At 37.2% G+C, this 14,005-nt stretch overlaps 1 pseudogene; it reads left to right on the top strand.

Annotated features, from left to right (window-relative positions):
* Positions 1-320: 320 nt before the first annotated feature.
* LOC103560984 (T-cell surface glycoprotein CD1a-like) lies at positions 321-2,503 on the top strand (annotated as a pseudogene).
* Positions 2,504-14,005: the final 11,502 nt, after the last annotated feature.

Genomic DNA, 14,005 nt, shown 5'->3' with positions numbered 1-14,005 from the left:
GTGCACCCCTAGTGGCTCTTACATATTCAGAAGTTGTGATTTTCATTATCCAGTTTTTTTAAATTATAGGTATGGGATGGAAGCTCTTCCTAACTTTCTATGTTCTAATCTTAACTTTCCAAAAAATTATTTTCTTAAATTAGCCCGAGATAATTTCTTTTCACTTCTAAACCAAGAACTAACAAAATAAGCAGCCCATACTCATTCATCCAGATGATTCAATAGCTGGATCATATGGTATTTCTATTTTTAATTTTTGGAGTAATCTCCATATTGCTGTCCACAGTGGCTGCACCAGTTTACATCCCCACTAGTAGTGTATGGAACTGGAAAAGTTATGCCGTATGTTCTCTGTTGTGTTACTTCAGGCATTTCACAACCATGCTAGCCAATGGTAGCTTGAATGTGAGTTCAGTTCCCTCTATGGGAAGTAGGGATATGAGTGGGAGGTATGTGTGTGTCTCAATGAGTTTCTTATTCCTCTCAGAAACAGCCTCCAATCACTTCTGAACCTTACCTCTCCTCACTATAAATCTGCAAATAGACACGTTTGGGCAGAGTATAAAATCCAAATCCTGATTCTACAAAAGCTTCAAGTCTTCTGTTACTGACAAATTCCTCTCTCAATGACTGTAGACTTGTGCCTTATTATCTTCATTAGTGGTCTCCTGTGACCCCCCCCCCTCCCATTTCCTTGGCCTCCACCCAGATACCCTCAGCTTCCTCACTCTTTGATTGACTCCTTTCTCCCTATCCATCTCTTCAGCAATCTCTGTTGATACATTCATTATAACCTATTGCATTCCATTCACCCTAGATTTTTATAATGCCAACTCTCTCACATTCAATTTTAGCTTGTTTTCTGCCCACACCATTCATGCTGCCTTTTTTGGACAATTTGACCCATTCCTCATGTCATTCATCTCTTCCTCCATCTTCAGCTACCACCAATGCCTCTTTTTCTGAACCTCTGATAAAACCAAACTTTGCTCCATTCCCTCAAATCTCCTAAACTTCTCCCTTCTGCTTCTATTATCTTTTATTTCCACTCATTTCATTTTATCTTTTTTACTTCCTCTTGCAACTAATTCTTAATCCCTCTTCCCTGGATCCCTTTGAGTTACAGTGGGCAACAGATTGTGAGAGGCACTTTGTTGAGGCCTCCATAGGCTTCATGCAGGTTGCTTACTAAGGATTAGATTTTCTGAACTTCCAGAACATGTCATGGTTGCCATCTCCAAAGGGTGATGGGCTCATCATGTCTGCAGACTTTCAACAGGAGTTGAGTCACCTGGATATAATATACAGGCTCCTTGGTAACATCTGTCCACGTTTCCTCTTGAGTCTTCTTGATGCAGGGAAGGCAGATCTCCAGGCACAAGGCCAATCCTGCATGAAATCCTCCAAGATTTCTCTATTCTAATATCATATCTTGCCATCCTCCTCCTCCTATGAAGGAGCTGAGAGGGAGAGGGGATAACGAGTGACAGATTCCTAGAGGTGGCAAAGAAGTATCCATTTAAACTGATATGAAGGTCTGAACCTCTATGTCTGTGTTAGAGTCCTCTCTGAATATCTTTCCTGTCTTCTGCAGTAAGGCCAGAGGCCTGGCTGTCCACTAGCTGCAGGCCCAGTCCTGGCCACCTGATGCTGGCTTGTCACATTTCTGGTTTCTACCCAAAGCCTATTTGGGTGATGTGGATGCAGGATGAGCAGGAGCATCGGGGAACTCAGCTAAGTGACATCTTGCCTAATGCTGATGGGACATGGTATCTTTGGAAGTCTTTAGATGTGGAAGCCATTGAGGCAGCTGACCTGTCTTGCCAAGTGAAACACAGCAGTCTAGGAGTACAGGACATCATCCTCTACTGGGGCAAGAAAGAACTTAGGCCCAAGCTGAGAATGGGAGTAAGTGGTCCTCAAGCAGATCAGGAGACTCAGATTAGAAATTTGAAATTCTAGGGACGTCAGCCCCAAAAGAAATAAAAGTAAGTTAGCCAAGAAATAGAAAAATGGAAAATGAGGGTCCAGCAGATGAAGAAGGATGTTGAAGGATTCATATCTGAAGAGGGATGAGAGAAGAAATAGGAAGAAAGGAGATTGGTGAGTTAGTGACGCAAATGAACAAAGGAAATCCAGGGAAATGCAGTACAACGAGGGGGGTGGATTTGAAATGACGTTCTGTGTGCACCCAAATCCACAGAACATCATAGCTCCATGAGCTTGATCTTCTTGGCAATGATAGTGCCCCCAGTGCTTCTGACAGGTCTTACATTTTGACTTAAGAAGTGCCTGTGAATTCTGGTATCCACCCTTCCTGCTCTTTGCCAAACTTCCCACTTGTCTTTTCATTTTTTTTGTTTTCTCTCTCCTCATTCCTCCCTCCCAGTCTCTTTCCTTCTTACTTCTTACTTTTTGCCTCCATATCATGCAGAATGGCTTCCATCTCTGTTCTTTCAGGACACACTGTGAACCTCCAAGCACTCTTCTCCCTTTGGAATGAGATCCCAGCAGCCCAGGGGCTCAAGATGTATCTAAACCCAACACAGTGATGACATCCATTTGACTCTTCCTGTACAATTTTTTGTTGTTGTTTATTTCTGCTTAATGATCAGTTGTCAATATAAGCCAAACGTAATTTTTCAGGATTTGTTGTTCTGACTTGGGTTCTCTGACTTAAAACTCAAATTGTAACTGTGAATGAGTGAGGTCCTAGCAGCCTCCATGTATTCAAATGCTAATGGGTCATCACGTCCATTTCAGATGTCACTTCCTCCAGAGGCCCTTGCCTAATTCACAAGTGGAAGCAGTCTCTGCCTCGTCTGAACTCCCAGCACACTTGAACTGTTTTCTGCCAAATCTACTCCTCACTTCTTGCCCAGTGTTGCAGATTTCTAGATCCCCTTTCCCTTATAATTTTCAAGCTTCTTAATAGTAAAGTCTTCATATTTTAATATTTCTATCTGGGCAGTGTCTTACCTGTATGTGATATGTTCTTAATAAAAATCTGTATTCAATTTATGGCAAATTTATAGACTTTCCTTATTCTGTCCCTTCCTTACTTGTTTGTAGTAGTTGAGACATTTGATGCTCCTCTTGTCGAAACTCTTCTCACTTGACCAAGGGACTCACATTTTCCTAGTTCATTAGTGATTTCTCTGAACTCCTGAGGAGAAGCACAATGTTGTCTCCGACTATTTTTATTATTGAATAATAAAAATATAATAGAGACCTATTGAAATGAAACTATTGCTCCAACTATTCTAAACAAAAAGAGCAAGGCAGGATGTAGACCCTTGCTATTCATCATGGTTCAGGGACGTGCAGCAGAGTTATCACTTTGGACCTTGTTAGAAATGTAGAATCTTGGATCTTAGACTTACTGAATCATAATTTGCATTTATAAAAATCAGCAGAGGATTCATAGGTGCACTAAAATTTGAGAATCACTGATATAGGTGATATCTGAGAGGTAGAGTGCAACTGTATCACTGAAGAGAAAATAAGATGGCCAAGAAAAGAGAACAAGTGGTTGATCCGCAGGATTGAAGTGAGATCAAGGCAAGGAGAAAACATACAGTGCATTCTCACTATTCATGGCTGTTGTGTTAAAGTCACTGTTAACACTGAGTTAGTGAATATTGAGCCATCGATCCCAGGGGTAATACAGGGTTAGGTTCCTGTGAGCCTCTTGTCACAAGGTTTGTGTCAACTGATGAATATATAACCTTGTTTTACATATGTTTCTGTTTAAAGGTATCTTATTATATATATATATATATATTTATTTATTTATTTACAAATAATTTATGTATTTTATGCAGTATTTCTTTACAATAAAACACCAGCCAAAAAGTGTTTAATATTTTTCCCAAGCTGGGTAATGTGATGGTAAATTTCTTGGGCTTTCATCCACACAGCTGTGCTGTCCACTATGCTTTTAAAAACAAACAAGCAAACAAACAAAAAGCACTCATTACCTCATGAATCCACAATCTGGTACTTTTCCAGCTTTCCATAGCTTCATCATAGCATTATAGATATTACTTTGGCACTCTCTGGAATAGCTCCAAATACAGATCAGCAATTTTCCTCCTCCTTTTTCTGGGGTTACTGCATTGTTGATTCATTAACACTGAACTCATGGCCTGAAAACCTATAACTTATGCCTGAACAAAGCTTATCTACACATTCATCTTCTCCATAAGGCATATCACAGCCTTCTTGTGCTTAGAAACACTAGACAGCACTTTGACACTATCCTCCAGGATCATTTTAAACGACAAAATGACTAGTCAAGAGCACAATAAAGCAGAGATGTGGAACTAAATATACCATGAAAATGACACTTGCTTACAATGTGAAAACTGGAATAAGAAGGCAGAGAGCCACCTCGTTGGACCTCAGCCAGAAACGTGAGAGGAGGGTGACAAATTTTCCTTCACTCTGCACATGTTCATGAATGACTGTGAAAGTGTTGTGAGTACTGATTTGGGGGTTACAAATAAATTTTAACAGGTACGTTAATTAGCCAATATAGAATTAGTGGGTAATGAAGATCAACTCTTTGTAAATAATGACCCTGAATGGCAGTGTGAGCTGAGATATAGACTTTAATTACTTTAGGATTCAGTAATTAATTCCATAAATAATTCCTAAGCAGTTACTATTCAGCAGGGACATGTTGGATATAAAGTAGTAGGGGAAAGAAATATCGTCACTCTCTTCTGAGCTTGAAAATTTTGCCTTCTCAATTTAGTTCTACAGTTTACCGTTTTCATTTTTTGTTGTTTCTATCTTAGTTTCTTAGTAGAGCAATTTTTCTGAGTTGAACTAAGGTAAAGGGACTTCACTCTAATTGGTGTAGGGAGCTGAGAGGGAGGCCCAGAGTAAGGAGAACATCCAGAGGGACCACATGCAGGTGGCAGCAGCTGGACATGTGGAAACTTTTGGAAAATAAAGTTGAGCTGGGAGAGGCGGAACAGGTGAAAAATATGGGATAGAGGAGATCAAACAGCAGGACTGCTGTAATCTTCCTACTTGGATTAGACTGGTTGATTGCTTCTCTCGGCTCCAATCTACCTTGTCATCCTCGCACAGCAGCCATATGATTTTTGATTGGTTGACTCCATGCTCATCTGTAGTCCTGGACTCTGATCAGCCTAAGGCAATCATGAGAAAGCATCCTTGAAGATGTGATAAGATCCCACTTATCCTTCTTCAGAGTGATACCTCAGAGATATGCACCTTTTCTGAGTTGACACAGTCTATATGAAGCCTGATTCTTGTGCTTGAATGTGGGGGAAAGAGACATTCTTTCTTGACCTGGATGGTGTGGTATGGGGTATAAACCATGAAATGCCATGGAAATGACAGTTAAGTAATCAAAATGCAAGATGTTTTCTGTGAATTTCCTCCTCACACAATGTTTGTCCATTCATTCATTCATTCATCATATATTCAGCGTTTTCCTATTTTTATGCTAAATATGTTCACCAACATTGGTTCCAAAATGTATGAGAAGCAGCTGTGTCTCTAGGTATTTAAAATATAATGAATAATCTCTTCCTCCAAGCTCATTTCTTTTTTAATGTCTATATTTAGCCACCCAGAGTCTAACTTCAGAAATCTTGTAGGTTTTCTTTCCCAGCTTTTCTGTTTCCCTTGTTATTCTCTATAAAATCTCTGAAAGTTATTTCTTCCTTTCCCTATTGGTAGGTTTTAACAACCTCAACATAGGATAAATATAGAGCTTTCCTCTCTCCTAGTAGGCATTCCTGTTGGCTTCCTAAACAAACTCTCTGCTTCACCCACAGAGGGCTCACGTTTAGGGGATAGAAGTTTCTGCTCCTGAGAATCTCCTCAAGAAAGGATCGAGACCCTGGTATAAAATGTGAGGCAAGTTTGTAATTGGACTTGGAAGAAAACAGAAGCTGAAATATCAGCTTCCTGCGTGTCACAATTGGAGGAGTTGGCTGTATTGTCAGAATTAGTAGGCCATCCAGAGAAGCGGGTAAGTAGATTGATGGCAAAGCCCCTCCATTTGTGAGAACATGTAAGGTGCTGGATATTGCGCCAACTCGCCTGTGTCCCATCTCCTGATTACTTAACATAAAAGTAACTTGATCAAGTTGAAAGATGAGAATTTTTAAAATAGGAAATTATGTTGACTGTAAAAGGGTGTGATTTACTATTTGATATTTTTCTCATTTATTAAATAGTTTTTAATTCTGTTCTAAATTTTTTAATCGCTTGTAAGAGATTTTCTTTTTAAGTAAATCCAGACATGTGACCAGATGGCTATAGTCAGCTTCATAAATGAGAGAAGATTTAACACATCATTGCATCATTGCATTTATAAATATTTATGTTTACTATTAATCATCATTTAATTATGAAATATTTAGTTATTATTTTAATTGCTTAGAGTGATCTCAAAACAATTATTTTGGGGCCAGCCCTGTGGCTGAGTGGTTAAAGTTCCATGTGCTCCACTTCGGCGGCCTGCGTTGGTGGGTTTGAATCCTGGTTGTGGAACTCCTCCACTCATTAGCCACACTGTGGAGGCATCCCACATACAAAACAGAGGAACACTGGCACAGATGTTAGCCCAGGGTGAATCTTCCTCACTCAATATATATATTTTTTTCTTATTCACACATAAGAAGTTTAACTGACCAAGTCTACAGCAAGCTGAAAGTTTATAGGAAATTTCTCAGCTTCAGAAAGAAGGATTAAAAGAGAATTTGTAAGTCTGGGGATGCACAATTCTAGTGAAAAACAAGGGAAAGGAAATTTCTTCTTCAAAGACATCTGGCAACATCTACACACAAGCATATTTTTCATCACAGCCAGGAGTAAGAGATTAAGAGGAATTTTAGCAATAATAAAGGAAAAAATCAATCTGTATCACATATCAAGAAGACTAATACTAGTCAGTTTTGCTTTGAAATTCATTTTCTGTGTGACAGTTTGTGGGCTAAAACCATTTGTTATTTGATAATTAATATGGTCTATAAGTTTCAGAAATGATTTATTTATGCTTTGCTCAGTTTTCGGTGATGATTTGTAAATGCAGTACCTCAGTATTTAAAATGGGAAGCAGACCTGGACTATGAACAAAACGCATATCTGCACTCACGCATTTCTGCTTTTGCTTTTGTTTAATTTTAATTATTCTGAGAGTTTCAAACAGCGGGCCCTAAGGATTAGTTTTTGCAATCTTATCACCATACGCTGTTTTTACATACCTCCGTTAAAGTGCATATTCTCTTTTTCTGGTTTATAAACGATTCTAAAATGACATATATAGGAAATTTATAGCTTTAAAACATTTATTTGTAAACAAGACTGACCTAAAACATATTGCGCCTAGATTTTAATTGAGGAAGCTAAAAAAGAAAAATAAAATCACTGACAATTTACGAGGTAGAAAATTAATTTAAAAGCAGTAAAAGTTAAAAAAAAAAGCAGCAAAACAAAAATTGATGAAAGTGACTGACAACAACACTAAAGGCAGACTTTTTGATAAAATTAATAAAAATATGAAAACCTCTCTCAGAACAGATCAAAAAGTATTATTAGAAAAGTAGACATATACAGATAAGCAATATATAGCTTAAAATAAGCAAATTCTATATATAATTAATATGAACACATTTATTATAGATAAAATTTTATTAAAGAAATCCTAGAAGAGGGAGAAAAATTGAATATAGAAGCAATGGTTAAGGAAAATGAAGAAGTAGTGAAAGTAGCTATTTGTACAAGTTCCTAGGTCCAGACTACATAGAGTAACAGATAATCTTATTTCACACACGATGTTCCAGGTAGAGAAATAGATGGAAAACAATCCCAACTAATTTTCTGAGGTAAAATTTTCACAATACCAAAGCAAGTAAGAAATCCTCCAGAAAAAAACAAAACAAATATTAAAATAGTAATTATCAGCTAATCTCAATTATGTATATTTACTTGGAAATTCTGTATATAGACTCAAATGAAATATTTACAAACAAAAACCAGCACCAGATGAAATGGGATTTATCCATAGACTGCAAAGATTGTTTACCATTAAAAATATCTTAACAGAATCACTTCCTTCAATAGATTAAAGAAATAAAATCATATTATCATCTCCAGAGTTACAGAAAAAGCATTTGATATATTTAAACGTCCATTCTGAGAAAATATTACCAACTCAAAATGGGAGAAAACTTCCACTGTATGGTCGAATGTGGCTACAAATAGCCTACATGAGCTATATTTAATTTTGAAGCTTTAAAGCCTTCCAGTGAAAATTAAGAACAAGATGTCTGCCTACTGTACTCATCATATTCGATAGAATACTAAAAGTCCTTGTTGATACAATAAGACAAGAAAAATAAGAAAGTAAGAAATAGAAATAAAGAAAAAAATTATTATTTTCAGATCATATGATTGTACACAAGAAAATAAAAAATAAAATGTTGGGAATAATAGGAGAGCTCAAAACTTATCTAGTTACAAATTTAACACATGAATAAAACTGTGAGGATTTCAACAGAATAGGTATTTTTTAAGAAGATATGATTTCTACCTGGAAAACTGGTAGAATAAAAAGAGAACCGTTAGTGCGACCATGAAAATTTACTGAGGTATCTAGACACAAACTAAATATAAAAAAGTCAACAGCCCTTCTTAGTACAAGCAATAAAAAAATAAAAGGAAATAAGATACCTTTTATAATAGCAGCAAAGTCTATAAAATAGATAAAAATTAGCTAATGAAAGAATATATAAGAATTCTACAGATAAATTTTTAGTACTATTAAAGATCACAAAATTTTCTGATGAATTGGAGTTGTATGGAAGGAGTTATTACAAAAAGTTATAATTTTTTAAAATTAGTCTATAATTTCAGTAAATTCTTGATTGAAATTCCAGTTGGATTTTGAAAGTACTTAGTAAACTTTTTTTAAGATATTATATGGAAGAATAAATGACTACAAATTTCTAAATAATTTTTGAAAGAGGCAAGCAAAGCTTTATTCACAGTGGAATAAAGACCTAAATGCAAAAGATAACACAAAGTCAGTAGCATATAATATAGCAGAATATCTTTCTGAACCATTAGTGGGGAATTATTTCTTTAACTGAATTTTCAAATTGGAAACTCTGGAGTCTTGGGAGAAATGGCCTATGGTGGGTCATTCCCTCCAACCTCCATACACATATACACAGTTCCAGTTACACAGTGGGTCCCTATGGGTGATGGTGACCCTCACTACCTGTCTTGACCCTTAAGAGCTTGGCCCCTCCCAGAGTCTTGTCACTAAGTTCATTCCTGCAGGGACGGGGTCCTGGGTTCTTCACCCCTTGGAGGACAAGTGTGGGCATGTCCATTTGTGGGGGCAGCACAGACTGTTCCACAGTTCTGCATTTTGTTGCTTCTGAACCACAAACTGAATAAAATTGATGGGTCTTTGAAAAAAAGAAGAAAAAATTAAATTAAGCTAAAAGTAAAAATTATTGAATTTTGCTTTATAAAATTAAGGCTTTCTCTTCAATAAAGTATACATTGAACAAAATTAATGAGTGAAAAACTGAGAGAAGCATTTGAAATTCTAAAAGCAAAATGTGTATATGTATTTTATAAGTATATATATACAGAGTAATATGGTAAAATTTAAAAGAATGCTGAATGAAATACATTAATAAATGAAGCATACAATACCTTTTGTTGAAATTAAAGTTGTACTCACGCTCATGGGTGATTAGAGAAATGCAAATTAAGACAAGAACTCATTTTACACCACCAAATTGGCAAAATCAGAAAGCTGCAGAAGCCCTGTGCTTGCAGGGATGTGGGATAGATGGCAGTGCCCATGTGTTGTTGGTGATGAAGTAATTCTGGAGACTTTGTGGCAGGATCTTGTCTAATGATGTTGAGCCTGCGATCCCACTTTGAATATGTATAATAGAAAATATTTACCCAGCTCCAGAGGAAACATGTATAAAGATGTTTACCACAGCATTTTTATGGTAGTGAAGTGTTGGAAGCATGCTAAATGTTCATCCTTATGGCAACACGCAAATAAATGCAGAAGACGCCCACTATGGGATTCTATGCAGTAGGTAGAAACAACAGAATAGACACAGAATAATACGGAAGATCTTTAAAAGAATACTGAATGAAGTACACTAATAGATGAAGCATACAGTATAATATCTTTTGTGGAAATTAAAGTGTACACATCAAAGAACATTTTATAAGAACAGATGAAAACAGAAAGATAACACATTAATACATTAAAATGTGGCAAAGAGAAGGAAATGGGGATAAATAAATAAATCAAACAGTTTGAAGAGGAGGTCTGCTCAGACCAAATGATATCCATGAGCCTTTAAATGGAGGAGAATGATTAACTCGACAATCTGTGCTTAAGATTACTAAGGCTTGGGGCTGGTCCGGTGGCGCAGTGGTTAAGTTCGCATGTTCCACTTCTCGGAAGCCTGGGTTCACCAGTTCGGATCCTGGTACGGACATGGTACCACTTGGCAAGCCATGCTGTGGTAGGTGTCCCACATATACAGTAGAGGAAGATGGGCATGGATGTTAGCTCAGGGCCAGGCTTCCTCAGCAAAAAGAGGAGGACTGGCAGTAGTTAGCTCAGGGCTAATCGTCCTCCAAAAAAAAAAAAGATTATGAAGGCAAAGCAACACAACAAAGCAAAAATTGGAAAATGTTTAATGATGCTCTGTGAAATAGAGACTGAATTGGGAAAATGGGTTGCACCATGGGAAGTACCCTCTCAGAGAAAAACCATAAAAATATGTATTATTATAGATAATACTTAAATTTGTAAGCAAACAATCAAAATATCTGCAACATGAAAACCCTCTTGTTAAAAATGTCAGGGTTTTAATAATCATCAAAAGCTACAGACTGGGATAAATGTCTATATTTTACCATTAGGTGGCAGGAAAATGTTTAAAACAAGTATGAGCCCTAATTTGGGTATAAAGGGCCCTGAGGAAAGTGTCCATGATCTTTGAGCTTTGAGCAATGTTATTTCTAGGTTACCTATTCAAGTGAAACTGGTCCTAACTATACACCGACGTGCCTAAATGGATAGATGAATTGCCAAATGGGATTATACCACTGATTGTCTCCCAGAATCTATTTCCACTTCCTGTAGGATAAATCAACCCCCCAATTACTAACAGGGCAGAATAAAAGCTCCATCTCTTAGGCACCCTTTTAGTTGATTGTGGTTATGTGGCTGCAGTTGATCAATGGGGCGTACAACTTCTGCAAAGTGGATCTGAAGCAGTGGGAGATGGCTGTGTTTAGCTTCCTACTTTCTCCTTATTGCCGCCTCAAAGGTAAACTTGGTGGAAGACCTCTGGCAACCATCTCAGACTATAGGATGCCCTTTGGAATGGAGATCAAGCATGGCAAAGACCACAATGAAACAAACAAGGCAAAACAAAAAATCAAAAAAATGACCAAATAAAAGAAGAAACTGGGGATCAAGTCCCTGACCAATGGAATGGCAGAACAACCCTGAATTGCCTACTTCGAGTCTCTTCACAAGGCAGAGAATATATACATCATCACAGGGAATATAACCACATGTTTTGAAAGTGGGTGTTCATTTGAATTTTCTGACACTTGCAGCCAGACTTTACCCTAAAAAATCCAGGATGTTGGCTGAATATCAATTAAAGGTTAACAGCTTTGGTTTGTGAAATGTTTACCTGTAGCTCTTTATTTTATTCATTGTAATGACCTATATGGATCATTTATTATTTGCTAAGGCTAAATCAAATTTTTGACCATGGCGTCTGTGTTATTCCTATAAGTTCATTTCTATCTTGTCAATATCATTAAAATTTATTTGTATAAATATATTTTCTAATGCAAGGGAGAAAAATGCAAGCAGCCGTTCCAAAATTTAAATGAAAAGAAACATGTTAGAAATCAGCATGAACTTCTGGGAAAATATTAAAGTGAAATATTTCATAACTCATTTCACTGAGATAAATCCAAAGAAGAAAAAATAACTTCATCTACACTGAATCTAGGGGAAGAGTTGTAACTTAAAACAAAAAACAAGGAAGTTATAATCAAAGTTGGAATACATTTTTAGCTTGTGTTTTCACTAATTTTGATAAGATGAAAGATTGACGTCTGTAGTTCAGGAGAATAAATTTAATTCAGGAGACAATTAAGAAAGGGACTACCAGGGTCTTTGTTAGAAGGCAACTATGGAGAAAAAAGTTTTGTGGAAATGTTGGATAAAGTAATGCGTGAGAATCTTTTTGTAGAGTCAAAGCAAATGGCCTTTGGCTTTAGAAATTAAAGCATGATCACAAGAGTTTTGACCTTGTTGATGTGCAGTGGTCTATATGGTTCAAAATATCTGGGTTTTGTATGCTGTGCAGTGGCCTCTATATCTTTGTGGCCTGGACAAGTAGTTGTAGGACTTTGCATCTAGTGTTCATTTGAGGTTTTTACTGTGGCAGATTGCTGCTGCTTAGGATGGCTTTGTCTGAGTCAAGTGCCTGTGTTTACATAAATGAGTGACTTAGGTCAGTTTCTGAGGAAACAGATTCAGATGGACCCGTGCCTGTAGAACATTTGCTAGGAAGTGTTCTCAGGAACAACACCTGAAGAAGAGAGAAGGAGGTAGAATTGAGCAGACAGAGAGGTTGAGGTATGATGCAGTTGCAGCAGAGGATTTAATCAAGCTCAGAGAGTTCTGGAGCTAGGACGGCCTTTCAGAGATTTCCTAAAACAGGTCATAAGGCTGTAACTTTTTATTCCCACATTTGATGTGTGCTCTCCCCAGGGAAGACACATTTCCCTGGACAAAGAAACCATTTTCCACTGTTGGCAGTTCCTGGAGAAGGACATAACTGTGATCAGTCAGCAGCCAATACCTCCCTAAGCTTAGGCAAAGAGCATATTTGTCCTGAAGGGGGTATATTTTTGACTAGCCACAGCATCTGCTAGAGCAAGAATGTGTTCCTATGGAAGTAGGGATTTACTTTCTGGGCCTTAAATAAGGGCACAAGCCTAATAAATAAAGTTGGTACTGGAAATACAGGCCACAAGGCCAAAGCAAACTTAGGCAATGTGCATGAGATGCTATAACCACTGACCTTCAATTAGACTGCCTCAGTGGGAATGGCTGAGGCAAAGATCCTGTAAAAGGAGTCAGACAGCTGTTAGAAATGGATTATTTTCAAACATTAATCAATAAACAATTAGTGCCAGTTTTTGCCTTGGCTTTCAGTATAGACCAGGTGTGTAGCCTAGATGAGATGACCCAAATTTGGTTTCCATTCTACGTTATTTAGAACTGGCTTCATAGTCAAGAAGGAGACCTGTGAAGAAACTAACCGTGAGTTCATGTCACTTGTACTTACTCTCAGGAATCACTTCCCAGTATATAGTCTCAATTTGTCTATACCTGTTCTGTTATTGCCTAGATTTCTGAGACACAAGTTGAGGCTTCACTCAGGGAAGAATGGTAAGTTTTATTAATAAACAATTAAAAAAGAAATAGAAGGGCTTCTGCTTCTAGAAATTGTAGACAAACGAATTTGGACCAACTCTCTTATCAAGGACAACTAGAAAAAGGAAGAAAAATATAAAATAAAATCTGCCTCAAGGCATTGAAAAACCAACAGAGATGAATTAATGGGTCAGTATCTGGGAAAAGACAAAAACTCACAGAGGTGAACTTTGTATTTGGGCTGCTTTTTCCCTAGGAGCATCTTCTGATTCCACGAGAGGAAGCTAAATAGACTGAGAAGCTAAATAAAGTTTCAACAGACTCATAAATCTTCAAAGATATCACTGGAGCCTGAATTTGGTTTGTGACAATCCTAGGAGTAAGCGTGAAGCAGCAAGAGAGTAAGCCTGGCAGAAACTATAACTGAGTTTCAAATTACTTTAATCTCTGAAATTATGAAAGTAATTTTGTACTGCCAATGTCCCTAAATGATTCTGAAGG

Source organism: Equus przewalskii, unplaced genomic scaffold (assembly GCF_037783145.1).
Source record: "Equus przewalskii isolate Varuska unplaced genomic scaffold, EquPr2 ChrUn-7, whole genome shotgun sequence".
NCBI lineage: Eukaryota > Metazoa > Chordata > Mammalia > Perissodactyla > Equidae > Equus > Equus przewalskii.
This window is presented reverse-complemented; position numbering and strand designations above follow the sequence as displayed.